The following is a 12114-nucleotide window of genomic DNA, read 5'->3' on the forward strand; positions in this document are numbered from 1 at the left end:
AGCACAGTTTTCAAAACGTGTTTTTCAGCCCGAAATAAACGCGTTTTCTCAGCCCTTAGAATCGTAGTGTAACTGCCTGGCTCAGAAGAGCACACTGACTCAGCCCTTAACCCCAGTGTGCAGAAATTGTCAAAACGTGTTTTTCAGCAGAAATAAACACGTTTTGGCAACTTTGGTCACCCCCATGTAAGTTATAGGGCAGGAACAGCACAGTTTTCAAAACGTGTTTTTCAGCCCGAAATAAACGCTTTTTCTCATCCCTTGGAATCGCAGTGTAACTGCCTGGCTCAGAAGAGCACACTGAGTCAGCCCTTAACCCCAGTGATCAGAAATTGTCAAAACGTGTTTTTCAGCAGAAATAAACACGTTTTGGCAACTTTGGTCTCCCCCATGTAAGTTATATGGCTGGAACAGCACAGTTTTCAAAACGTGTTTTTCAGCCCGAAATAAACGCTTTTTCTCAGCCCTTGGAATCGCAGTGTAACTGCCTGGCTCAGAAGAGCACACTGACTCAGCCCTTAACCCCAGTGCTCAGAAATTGTCAAAACTTGTTTTTCAGCAGAAATAAACACGTTTTGGCAACTTTGGTCACCCCCATGTAAGTTATAGGGCAGGAACAGCACAGTTTTCAAAACGTGTTTTTCAGCCCGAAATAAACGCGTTTTCTCAGCCCTTAGAATCGCAGTGTAACTGCTTGGCTCAGAAGAGCACACAGAGTCAGCCCTTAACCCCAGTGATCAGAAATTGTCAAAACGTGTTTTTCAGCAGAAATAAACACGTTTTGGCAACTTTGGTCACCCCCATGTAAGTTATAGGGCAGGAACAGCACAGTTTTAAAAACGTGTTTTTCAGCCTGAAATAAACGCGTTTTCTCAGCCCTTGGAATCGCAGTGTAACTGCCTGGCTCAGAAGAGCACACTGACTCAGCCCTTAACCCCAGTGTGCAGAAATTGTCAAAACGTGTTTTTCAGCAGAAATAACCACGTTTTGGCAACTTTGGTCAACCCCATGTAAGTTATAGGGCAGGAACAGCACAGTTTTCAAAACGTGTTTTTCAGCCCGAAATAAACGCTTTTTTTCAGCACTTGGAATCACAGTGTAACTGCTTGGCTCAGAAGAGCACACTGAGTCAGCCCTTAACCCCAGTGATCAGAAATTGTCAAAACGTGTTTTTCAGCAGAAATAAACACGTTTTGGCAACTTTGGTCACCCCCAAGTAAGTTATAGGGCAGGAACAACACAGTTTTCAAAACGTGTTTTTCTGCCCGAAATAAACGCGTTTTCTCTGCCCTTGGAATCGCAGTGTAACTGCCTGGCTCAGAAGAGCACACTGACTCAGCCCTTAACCCCAGTGTGCAGAAATTGTCAAAACGTGTTTTTCAGCAGAAATAAACACGTTTTGGCAACTTTGGTCAACCCCATGTAAGTTATAGGGCAGGAACAGCACAGTTTTCAAAACGTGTTTTTCAGCCCGAAATAAACGCTTTTTTTCAGCACTTGGAATCACAGTGTAACTGCTTGGCTCAGAAGAGCACACTGAGTCAGCCCTTAACCCCAGTGATCAGAAATTGTCAAAACGTGTTTTTCAGCAGAAATAAACACGTTTTGGCAACTTTGGTCACCCCCATGTAAGTTATAGGGCAGGAACAGCACAGTTTTCAAAACGTGTTTTTCAGCCCGAAATAAACGCGTTTTCTCAGCCCTTAGAATCGCAGTGTAACTGCCTGGCTCAGAAGAGCACACTGACTCAGCCCTTAACCCCAGTGTGCAGAAATTGTCAAAACGTGTTTTTCAGCAGAAATAAACACGTTTTGGCAACTTTGGTCACCCCCATGTAAGTTATAGGGCAGGAACAGCACAGTTTTCAAAACGTGTTTTTCAGCCCGAAATAAACGTTTTTTTTCAGCACTTGGAATCACAGTGTAACTGCTTGGCTCAGAAGAGCACACTGAGTCAGCCCTACACCCCAGTGATCAGAAATTGTCAAAACGTGTTTTTCAGCAGAAATAAACACGTTTTGGCAACTTTGGTCACCCCCATGTAAGTTATAGGGCAGGAACAGCACAGTTTTCAAAACGTGTTTTTCAGCCCGAAATAAACGCTTTTTTTCAGCACTTGGAATCACAGTGTAACTGCTTGGCTCAGAAGAGCACACTGAGTCAGCCCTTAACCCCAGTGATCAGAAATTGTCAAAACGTGTTTTTCAGCAGAAATAAACACGTTTTGGCAACTTTGGTCACCCCCATGTAAGTTATAGGGCAGGAACAACACAGTTTTCAAAACGTGTTTTTCAGCCCGAAATAAACGCGTTTTCTCAGCCCTTGGAATCGCAGTGTAACTGCCTGGCTCAGAAGAGCACACTGACTCAGCCCTTAACCCCAGTGTGCAGAAATTGTCAAAACGTGTTTTTCAGCAGAAATAAACACGTTTTGGCAACTTTGGTCACCCCCATGTAAGTTATAGGGCAGGAACAGCACAGTTTTCAAAACGTGTTTTTCAGCCCGAAATAAACGCTTTTTCTCAGCCCTTGGAATCGCAGTGTAACTGCCTGGCTCCGAAGAGCACACTGAGTCAGCCCTTAACCCCAGTTATCAGAAATTGTCAAAACGTGTTTTTCAGCAGAAATAAACACGTTTTGGCAACTTTGGTCTCCCCCATGTAAGTTATATGGCTGGAACAGCACAGTTTTCAAAACGTGTTTTTCAGGCCGAAATAAACGCTTTTTCTCAGCCCTTGGAATCGCAGTGTAACTGCCTGGCTCAGAAGAGCACACTGACTCAGCCCTTAACCCCAGTGATCAGAAATTGTCAAAACTTGTTTTTCAGCAGAAATAAACACGTTTTGGCAACTTTGGTCACCCCCATGTAAGTTATAGGGCAGGAACAGCACAGTTTTCAAAACGTGTTTTTCAGCCCGAAATAAACGCGTTTTCTCAGCCCTTAGAATCGCAGTGTAACTGCCTGGCTCAGAAGAGCACACTGACTCAGCCCTTAACCCCAGTGTGCAGAAATTGTCAAAACGTGTTTTTCAGCAGAAATAAACACGTTTTGGCAACTTTGGTCACCCCCATGTAAGTTATAGGGCAGGAACAGCACAGTTTTCAAAACGTGTTTTTCAGCCCGAAATAAACGCTTTTTCTCAGCCCTTGGAATCGCAGTGTAACTGCCTGGCTCCGAAGAGCACACTGAGTCAGCCCTTAACCCCAGTGATCAGAAATTGTCAAAACGTGTTTTTCAGCAGAAATAAACACGTTTTGGCAACTTTGGTCTCCCCCATGTAAGTTATATGGCTGGAACAGCACAGTTTTCAAAACGTGTTTTTCAGCCCGAAATAAACGCTTTTTCTCAGCCCTTGGAATCGCAGTGTAACTGCCTGGCTCAGAAGAGCACACTGACTCAGCCCTTAACCCCAGTGATCAGAAATTGTCAAAACTTGTTTTTCAGCAGAAATAAACACGTTTTGGCAACTTTGGTCACCCCCATGTAAGTTATAGGGCAGGAACAGCACAGTTTTCAAAACGTGTTTTTCAGCCCGAAATAAACGCGTTTTCTCAGCCCTTAGAATCGCAGTGTAACTGCTTGGCTCAGAAGAGCACACAGAGTCAGCCCTTAACCCCAGTGATCAGAAATTGTCAAAACATGTTTTTCAGCAGAAATAAACACGTTTTGGCAACTTTGGTCACCCCCATGTAAGTTATAGGGCAGGAACAGCACAGTTTTCAAAACGTGTTTTTCAGCCCGAAATAAACGCTTTTTTTCAGCACTTGGAATCACAGTGTAACTGCTTGGCTCAGAAGAGCACACTGAGTCAGCCCTTAACCCCAGTGATCAGAAATTGTCAAAACGTGTTTTTCAGCAGAAATAAACACGTTTTGGCAACTTTGGTCACCCCCATGTAAGTTATAGGGCAGGAACAGCACAGTTTTCAAAACGTGTTTTTCAGCCCGAAATAAACGCGTTTTCTCAGCCCTTAGAATCGCAGTGTAACTGCCTGGCTCAGAAGAGCACACTGAATCAGCCCTTAACCCCAGTGTGCAGAAATTGTCAAAACGTGTTTTTCAGCAGAAATAAACACGTTTTGGCAACTTTGGTCACCCCCATGTAAGTTATAGGGCAGGAACAGCACAGTTTTCAAAACGTGTTTTTCAGCCCGAAATAAACGCTTTTTTTCAGCACTTGGAATCACAGTGTAACTGCTTGGCTCAGAAGAGCACACTGAGTCAGCCCTACACCCCAGTGATCAGAAATTGTCAAAACGTGTTTTTCAGCAGAAATAAACACGTTTTGGCAACTTTGGTCACCCCCATATAAGTTATAGGGCAGGAACAGCACAGTTTTCAAAACGTGTTTTTCAGCCCGAAATAAACGCGTTTTCTCAGCCCTTAGAATCGTAGTGTAACTGCCTGGCTCAGAAGAGCACACTGACTCAGCCCTTAACCCCAGTGTGCAGAAATTGTCAAAACGTGTTTTTCAGCAGAAATAAACACGTTTTGGCAACTTTGGTCACCCCCATGTAAGTTATAGGGCAGGAACAGCACAGTTTTCAAAACGTGTTTTTCAGCCCGAAATAAACGCTTTTTCTCAGCCCTTGGAATCGCAGTGTAACTGCCTGGCTCCGAAGAGCACACTGAGTCAGCCCTTAACCCCAGTGATCAGAAATTGTCAAAACGTGTTTTTCAGCAGAAATAAACACGTTTTGGCAACTTTTGTCTCCCCCATGTAAGTTATATGGCTGGAACAGCACAGTTTTTAAAACGTGTTTTTCAGCCCGAAATAAACGCTTTTTTTCAGCCCTTGGAATCGCAGTGTAACTGCCTGGCTCAGAAGAGCACACTGACTCAGCCCTTAACCCCAGTGATCAGAAATTGTCAAAACTTGTTTTTCAGCAGAAATAAACACGTTTTGGCAACTTTGGTCACCCCCATGTAAGTTATAGGGCAGGAACAGCACAGTTTTCAAAACGTGTTTTTCAGCCCGAAATAAACGCGTTTTCTCAGCCATTAGAATCGCAGTGTAAGTGCTTGGCTCAGAAGAGAACACAGAGTCAGCCCTTAACCCCAGTGATCAGAAATTGTCAAAACATGTTTTTCAGCAGAAATAAACACGTTTTGGCAACTTTGATCACCCCCATGTAAGTTATAGGGCAGGAACAGCACAGTTTTCAAAACGTGTTTTTCAGCCCGAAATAAACGCTTTTTTTCAGCACTTGGAATCACAGTGTAACTGCTTGGCTCAGAAGAGCACACTGAGTCAGCCCTTAACCCCAGTGATCAGAAATTGTCAAAACGTGTTTTTCAGCAGAAATAAACACGTTTTGGCAACTTTGGTCACCCCCATGTAAGTTATAGGGCAGGAACAACACAGTTTTCAAAACGTGTTTTTCAGCCCGAAATAAACGCGTTTTCTCAGCCCTTGGAATCGCAGTGTAACTGCCTGGCTCAGAAGAGCACACTGACTCAGCCCTTAACCCCAGTGTGCAGAAATTGTCAAAACGTGTTTTTCAGCAGAAATAAACACGTTTTGGCAACTTTGGTCAACCCCATGTAAGTTATAGGGCATTAACAGCACAGTTTTCAAAACGTGTTTTTCAGCCCGAAATAAACGCTTTTTTTCAGCACTTGGAATCACAGTGTAACTGCTTGGCTCAGAAGAGCACACTGAGTCAGCCCTTAACCCCAGTGATCAGAAATTGTCAAAACGTGTTTTTCAGCAGAAATAAACACGTTTTGGCAACTTTGGTCACCCCCATGTAAGTTATAGGGCAGGAACAGCACAGTTTTCAAAACGTGTTTTTCAGCCCGAAATAAACGCGTTTTCTCAGCCCTTAGAATCGTAGTGTAACTGCCTGGCTCAGAAGAGCACACTGACTCAGCCCTTAACCCCAGTGTGCAGAAATTGTCAAAACGTGTTTTTCAGCAGAAATAAACACGTTTTGGCAACTTTGGTCACCCCCATGTAAGTTATAGGGCAGGAACAGCACAGTTTTCAAAACGTGTTTTTCAGCCCGAAATAAACGCTTTTTCTCAGCCCTTGGAATCGCAGTGTAACTGCCTGGCTCCGAAGAGCACACTGAGTCAGCCCTTAACCCCAGTGATCAGAAATTGTCAAAACGTGTTTTTCAGCAGAAATAAACACGTTTTGGCAACTTTGGTCTCCCCCATGTAAGTTATATGGCTGGAACAGCACAGTTTTCAAAACGTGTTTTTCAGCCCGAAATAAACGCTTTTTCTCAGCCCTTGGAATCGCAGTGTAACTGCCTGGCTCAGAAGAGCACACTGACTCAGCCCTTAACCCCAGTGATCAGAAATTGTCAAAACTTGTTTTTCAGCAGAAATAAACACGTTTTGGCAACTTTGGTCACCCCCATGTAAGTTATAGGGCAGGAACAGCACAGTTTTCAAAACGTGTTTTTCAGCCCGAAATAAACGCGTTTTCTCAGCCCTTAGAATCGCAGTGTAACTGCTTGGCTCAGAAGAGCACACAGAGTCAGCCCTTAACCCCAGTGATCAGAAATTGTCAAAACATGTTTTTCAGCAGAAATAAACACGTTTTGGCAACTTTGGTCACCCCCATGTAAGTTATAGGGCAGGAACAGCACAGTTTTCAAAACGTGTTTTTCAGCCCGAAATAAACGCGTTTTCTCAGCCCTTAGAATCGCAGTGTAACTGCCTGGCTCAGAAGAGCACACTGACTCAGCCCTTAACCCCAGTGTGCAGAAATTGTCAAAACGTGTTTTTCAGCAGAAATAAACACGTTTTGGCAACTTTGGTCAACCCCATGTAAGTTATAGGGCAGGAACAGCACAGTTTTCAAAACGTGTTTTTCAGCCCGAAATAAACGCTTTTTTTCAGCACTTGGAATCACAGTGTAACTGCTTGGCTCAGAAGAGCACACTGAGTCAGCCCTACACCCCAGTGATCAGAAATTGTCAAAACGTGTTTTTCAGCAGAAATAAACACGTTTTGGCAACTTTGGTCACCCCCATGTAAGTTATAGGGCAGGAACAGCACAGTTTTCAAAACGTGTTTTTCAGCCCGAAATAAACGCGTTTTCTCAGCCCTTAGAATCGTAGTGTAACTGCCTGGCTCAGAAGAGCACACAGAGTCAGCCCTTAACCCCAGTGATCAGAAATTGTCAAAACATGTTTTTCAGCAGAAATAAACACGTTTTGGCAACTTTGGTCACCCCCATGTAAGTTATAGGGCAGGAACAGCACAGTTTTCAAAACGTGTTTTTCAGCCCGAAATAAACGCGTTTTCTCAGCCCTTAGAATCGCAGTGTAACTGCTTGGCTCAGAAGAGCACACAGAGTCAGCCCTTAACCCCAGTGATCAGAAATTGTCAAAACATGTTTTTCAGCAGAAATAAACACGTTTTGGCAACTTTGGTCACCCCCATGTAAGTTATAGGGCAGGAACAGCACAGTTTTCAAAACGTGTTTTTCAGCCCGAAATAAACGCTTTTTTTCAGCACTTGGAATCACAGTGTAACTGCTTGGCTCAGAAGAGCACACTGAGTCAGCCCTTAACCCCAGTGATCAGAAATTGTCAAAACGTGTTTTTCAGCAGAAATAAACACGTTTTGGCAACTTTGGTCACCCCCATGTAAGTTATAGGGCAGGAACAACACAGTTTTCAAAACGTGTTTTTCTGCCCGAAATAAACGCGTTTTCTCAGCCCTTGGAATCGCAGTGTAACTGCCTGGCTCAGAAGAGCACACTGACTCAGCCCTTAACCCCAGTGTGCAGAAATTGTCAAAACGTGTTTTTCAGCAGAAATAAACACGTTTTGGCAACTTTGGTCAACCCCATGTAAGTTATAGGGCAGGAACAGCACAGTTTTCAAAACGTGTTTTTCAGCCCGAAATAAACGCTTTTTTTCAGCACTTGGAATCACAGTGTAACTGCTTGGCTCAGAAGAGCACACTGAGTCAGCCCTTAACCCCAGTGATCAGAAATTGTCAAAACGTGTTTTTCAGCAGAAATAAACACGTTTTGGCAACTTTGGTCACCCCCATGTAAGTTATAGGGCAGGAACAGCACAGTTTTCAAAACGTGTTTTTCAGTCCGAAATAAACGCGTTTTCTCAGCCCTTAGAATCGCAGTGTAACTGCCTGGCTCAGAAGAGCACACTGACTCAGCCCTTAACCCCAGTGTGCAGAAATTGTCAAAACGTGTTTTTCAGCAGAAATAAACACGTTTTGGCAACTTTGGTCACCCCCATGTAAGTTATAGGGCAGGAACAGCACAGTTTTCAAAACGTGTTTTTCAGCCCGAAATAAACGCTTTTTTTCAGCACTTGGAATCACAGTGTAACTGCTTGGCTCAGAAGAGCACACTGAGTCAGCCCTACACCCCAGTGATCAGAAATTGTCAAAACGTGTTTTTCAGCAGAAATAAACACGTTTTGGCAACTTTGGTCACCCCCATGTAAGTTATAGGGCAGGAACAGCACAGTTTTCAAAACGTGTTTTTCAGCCCGAAATAAACGCGTTTTCTCAGCCCTTAGAATCGTAGTGTAACTGCCTGGCTCAGAAGAGCACACTGACTCAGCCCTTAACCCCAGTGTGCAGAAATTGTCAAAACGTGTTTTTCAGCAGAAATAAACACGTTTTGGCAACTTTGGTCACCCCCATGTAAGTTATAGGGCAGGAACAGCACAGTTTTCAAAACGTGTTTTTCAGCCCGAAATAAACGCTTTTTCTCATCCCTTGGAATCGCAGTGTAACTGCCTGGCTCAGAAGAGCACACTGAGTCAGCCCTTAACCCCAGTGATCAGAAATTGTCAAAACGTGTTTTTCAGCAGAAATAAACACGTTTTGGCAACTTTGGTCTCCCCCATGTAAGTTATATGGCTGGAACAGCACAGTTTTCAAAACGTGTTTTTCAGCCCGAAATAAACGCTTTTTCTCATCCCTTGGAATCGCAGTGTAACTGCCTGGCTCAGAAGAGCACACTGACTCAGCCCTTAACCCCAGTGCTCAGAAATTGTCAAAACTTGTTTTTCAGCAGAAATAAACACGTTTTGGCAACTTTGGTCACCCCCATGTAAGTTATAGGGCAGGAACAGCACAGTTTTCAAAACGTGTTTTTCAGCCCGAAATAAACGCGTTTTCTCAGCCCTTAGAATCGCAGTGTAACTGCTTGGCTCAGAAGAGCACACAGAGTCAGCCCTTAACCCCAGTGATCAGAAATTGTCAAAACGTGTTTTTCAGCAGAAATAAACACGTTTTGGCAACTTTGGTCACCCCCATGTAAGTTATAGGGCAGGAACAGCACAGTTTTAAAAACGTGTTTTTCAGCCTGAAATAAACGCGTTTTCTCAGCCCTTGGAATCGCAGTGTAACTGCCTGGCTCAGAAGAGCACACTGACTCAGCCCTTAACCCCAGTGTGCAGAAATTGTCAAAACGTGTTTTTCAGCAGAAATAAACACGTTTTGGCAACTTTGGTCAACCCCATGTAAGTTATAGGGCAGGAACAGCACAGTTTTCAAAACGTGTTTTTCAGCCCGAAATAAACGCTTTTTTTCAGCACTTGGAATCACAGTGTAACTGCTTGGCTCAGAAGAGCACACTGAGTCAGCCCTTAACCCCAGTGATCAGAAATTGTCAAAACGTGTTTTTCAGCAGAAATAAACACGTTTTGGCAACTTTGGTCACCCCCAAGTAAGTTATAGGGCAGGAACAACACAGTTTTCAAAACGTGTTTTTCTGCCCGAAATAAACGCGTTTTCTCAGCCCTTGGAATCGCAGTGTAACTGCCTGGCTCAGAAGAGCACACTGACTCAGCCCTTAACCCCAGTGTGCAGAAATTGTCAAAACGTGTTTTTCAGCAGAAATAAACACGTTTTGGCAACTTTGGTCAACCCCATGTAAGTTATAGGGCAGGAACAGCACAGTTTTCAAAACGTGTTTTTCAGCCCGAAATAAACGCTTTTTTTCAGCACTTGGAATCACAGTGTAACTGCTTGGCTCAGAAGAGCACACTGAGTCAGCCCTTAACCCCAGTGATCAGAAATTGTCAAAACGTGTTTTTCAGCAGAAATAAACACGTTTTGGCAACTTTGGTCACCCCCATGTAAGTTATAGGGCAGGAACAGCACAGTTTTCAAAACGTGTTTTTCAGCCCGAAATAAACGCGTTTTCTCAGCCCTTAGAATCGCAGTGTAACTGCCTGGCTCAGAAGAGCACACTGACTCAGCCCTTAACCCCAGTGTGCAGAAATTGTCAAAACGTGTTTTTCAGCAGAAATAAACACGTTTTGGCAACTTTGGTCACCCCCATGTAAGTTATAGGGCAGGAACAGCACAGTTTTCAAAACGTATTTTTCAGCCCGAAATAAACGCTTTTTTTCAGCACTTGGAATCACAGTGTAACTGCTTGGCTCAGAAGAGCACACTGAGTCAGCCCTACACCCCAGTGATCAGAAATTGTCAAAACGTCTTTTTCAGCAGAAATAAACACGTTTTGGCAACTTTGGTCACCCCCATGTAAGTTATAGGGCAGGAACAGCACAGTTTTCAAAACGTGTTTTTCAGCCCGAAATAAACGCGTTTTCTCAGCCCTTGGAATCGCAGTGTAACTGCCTGGCTCAGAAGAGCACACTGACTCAGCCCTTAACCCCAGTGTGCAGAAATTGTCAAAACGTGTTTTTCAGCAGAAATAAACACGTTTTGGCAACTTTGGTCAACCCCATGTAAGTTATAGGGCAGGAACAGCACAGTTTTCAAAACGTGTTTTTCAGCCCGAAATAAACGCTTTTCATCAGCACTTGGAATAACAGTGTAACTGCTTGGCTCAGAGAAGCACACTGAGTCAGCCCTTAACCCCAGTGATCAGAAATTGTCAAAACGTGTTTTTCAGCAGAAATAAACACGTTTTGGCAACTTTGGTCACCCCCATGTAAGTTATAGGGCAGGAACAGCACAGTTTTCAAAACGTGTTTTTCAGCCCGAAATAAACGCGTTTTCTCAGCCCTTAGAATCGCAGTGTAACTGCCTGGCTCAGAAGAGCACACTGACTCAGCCCTTAACCCCAGTGTGCAGAAATTGTCAAAACGTGTTTTTCAGCAGAAATAAACACGTTTTGGCAACTTTGGTCACCCCCATGTAAGTTATAGGGCAGGAACAGCACAGTTTTCAAAACGTGTTTTTCAGCCCGAAATAAACGCTTTTTCTCAGCCCTTGGAATCGCAGTGTAACTGCCTGGCTCCGAAGAGCACACTGAGTCAGCCCTTAACCCCAGTTATCAGAAATTGTCAAAACGTGTTTTTCAGCAGAAATAAACACGTTTTGGCAACTTTGGTCTCCCCCATGTAAGTTATATGGCTGGAACAGCACAGTTTTCAAAACGTGTTTTTCAGCCCGAAATAAACGCTTTTTCTCAGCCCTTGGAATCGCAGTGTAACTGCCTGGCTCAGAAGAGCACACTGACTCAGCCCTTAACCCCAGTGATCAGAAATTGTCAAAACTTGTTTTTCAGCAGAAATAAACACGTTTTGGCAACTTTGGTCACCCCCATGTAAGTTATAGGGCAGGAACAGCACAGTTTTCAAAACGTGTTTTTCAGCCCGAAATAAACGCGTTTTCTCAGCCCTTAGAATCGCAGTGTAACTGCCTGGCTCAGAAGAGCACACTGACTCAGCCCTTAACCCCAGTGTGCAGAAATTGTCAAAACGTGTTTTTCAGCAGAAATAAACACGTTTTGGCAACTTTGGTCACCCCCATGTAAGTTATAGGGCAGGAACAGCACAGTTTTCAAAACGTGTTTTTCAGCCCGAAATAAACGCTTTTTCTCAGCCCTTGGAATCGCAGTGTAACTGCCTGGCTCCGAAGAGCACACTGAGTCAGCCCTTAACCCCAGTGATCAGAAATTGTCAAAACGTGTTTTTCAGCAGAAATAAACACGTTTTGGCAACTTTGGTCTCCCCCATGTAAGTTATATGGCTGGAACAGCACAGTTTTCAAAACGTGTTTTTCAGCCCGAAATAAACGCTTTTTCTCAGCCCTTGGAATCGCAGTGTAACTGCCTGGCTCAGAAGAGCACACTGACTCAGCCCTTAACCCCAGTGATCAGAAATTGTCAAAACTTGTTTTTCAGCAGAAATAAACACGTTTTG

The sequence above is a fragment of the Atractosteus spatula genome, chromosome 2, assembly GCF_055471065.1.
Source record: "Atractosteus spatula isolate fAtrSpa1 chromosome 2, fAtrSpa1.hap1, whole genome shotgun sequence".
Lineage (NCBI taxonomy): Eukaryota > Metazoa > Chordata > Actinopteri > Semionotiformes > Lepisosteidae > Atractosteus > Atractosteus spatula.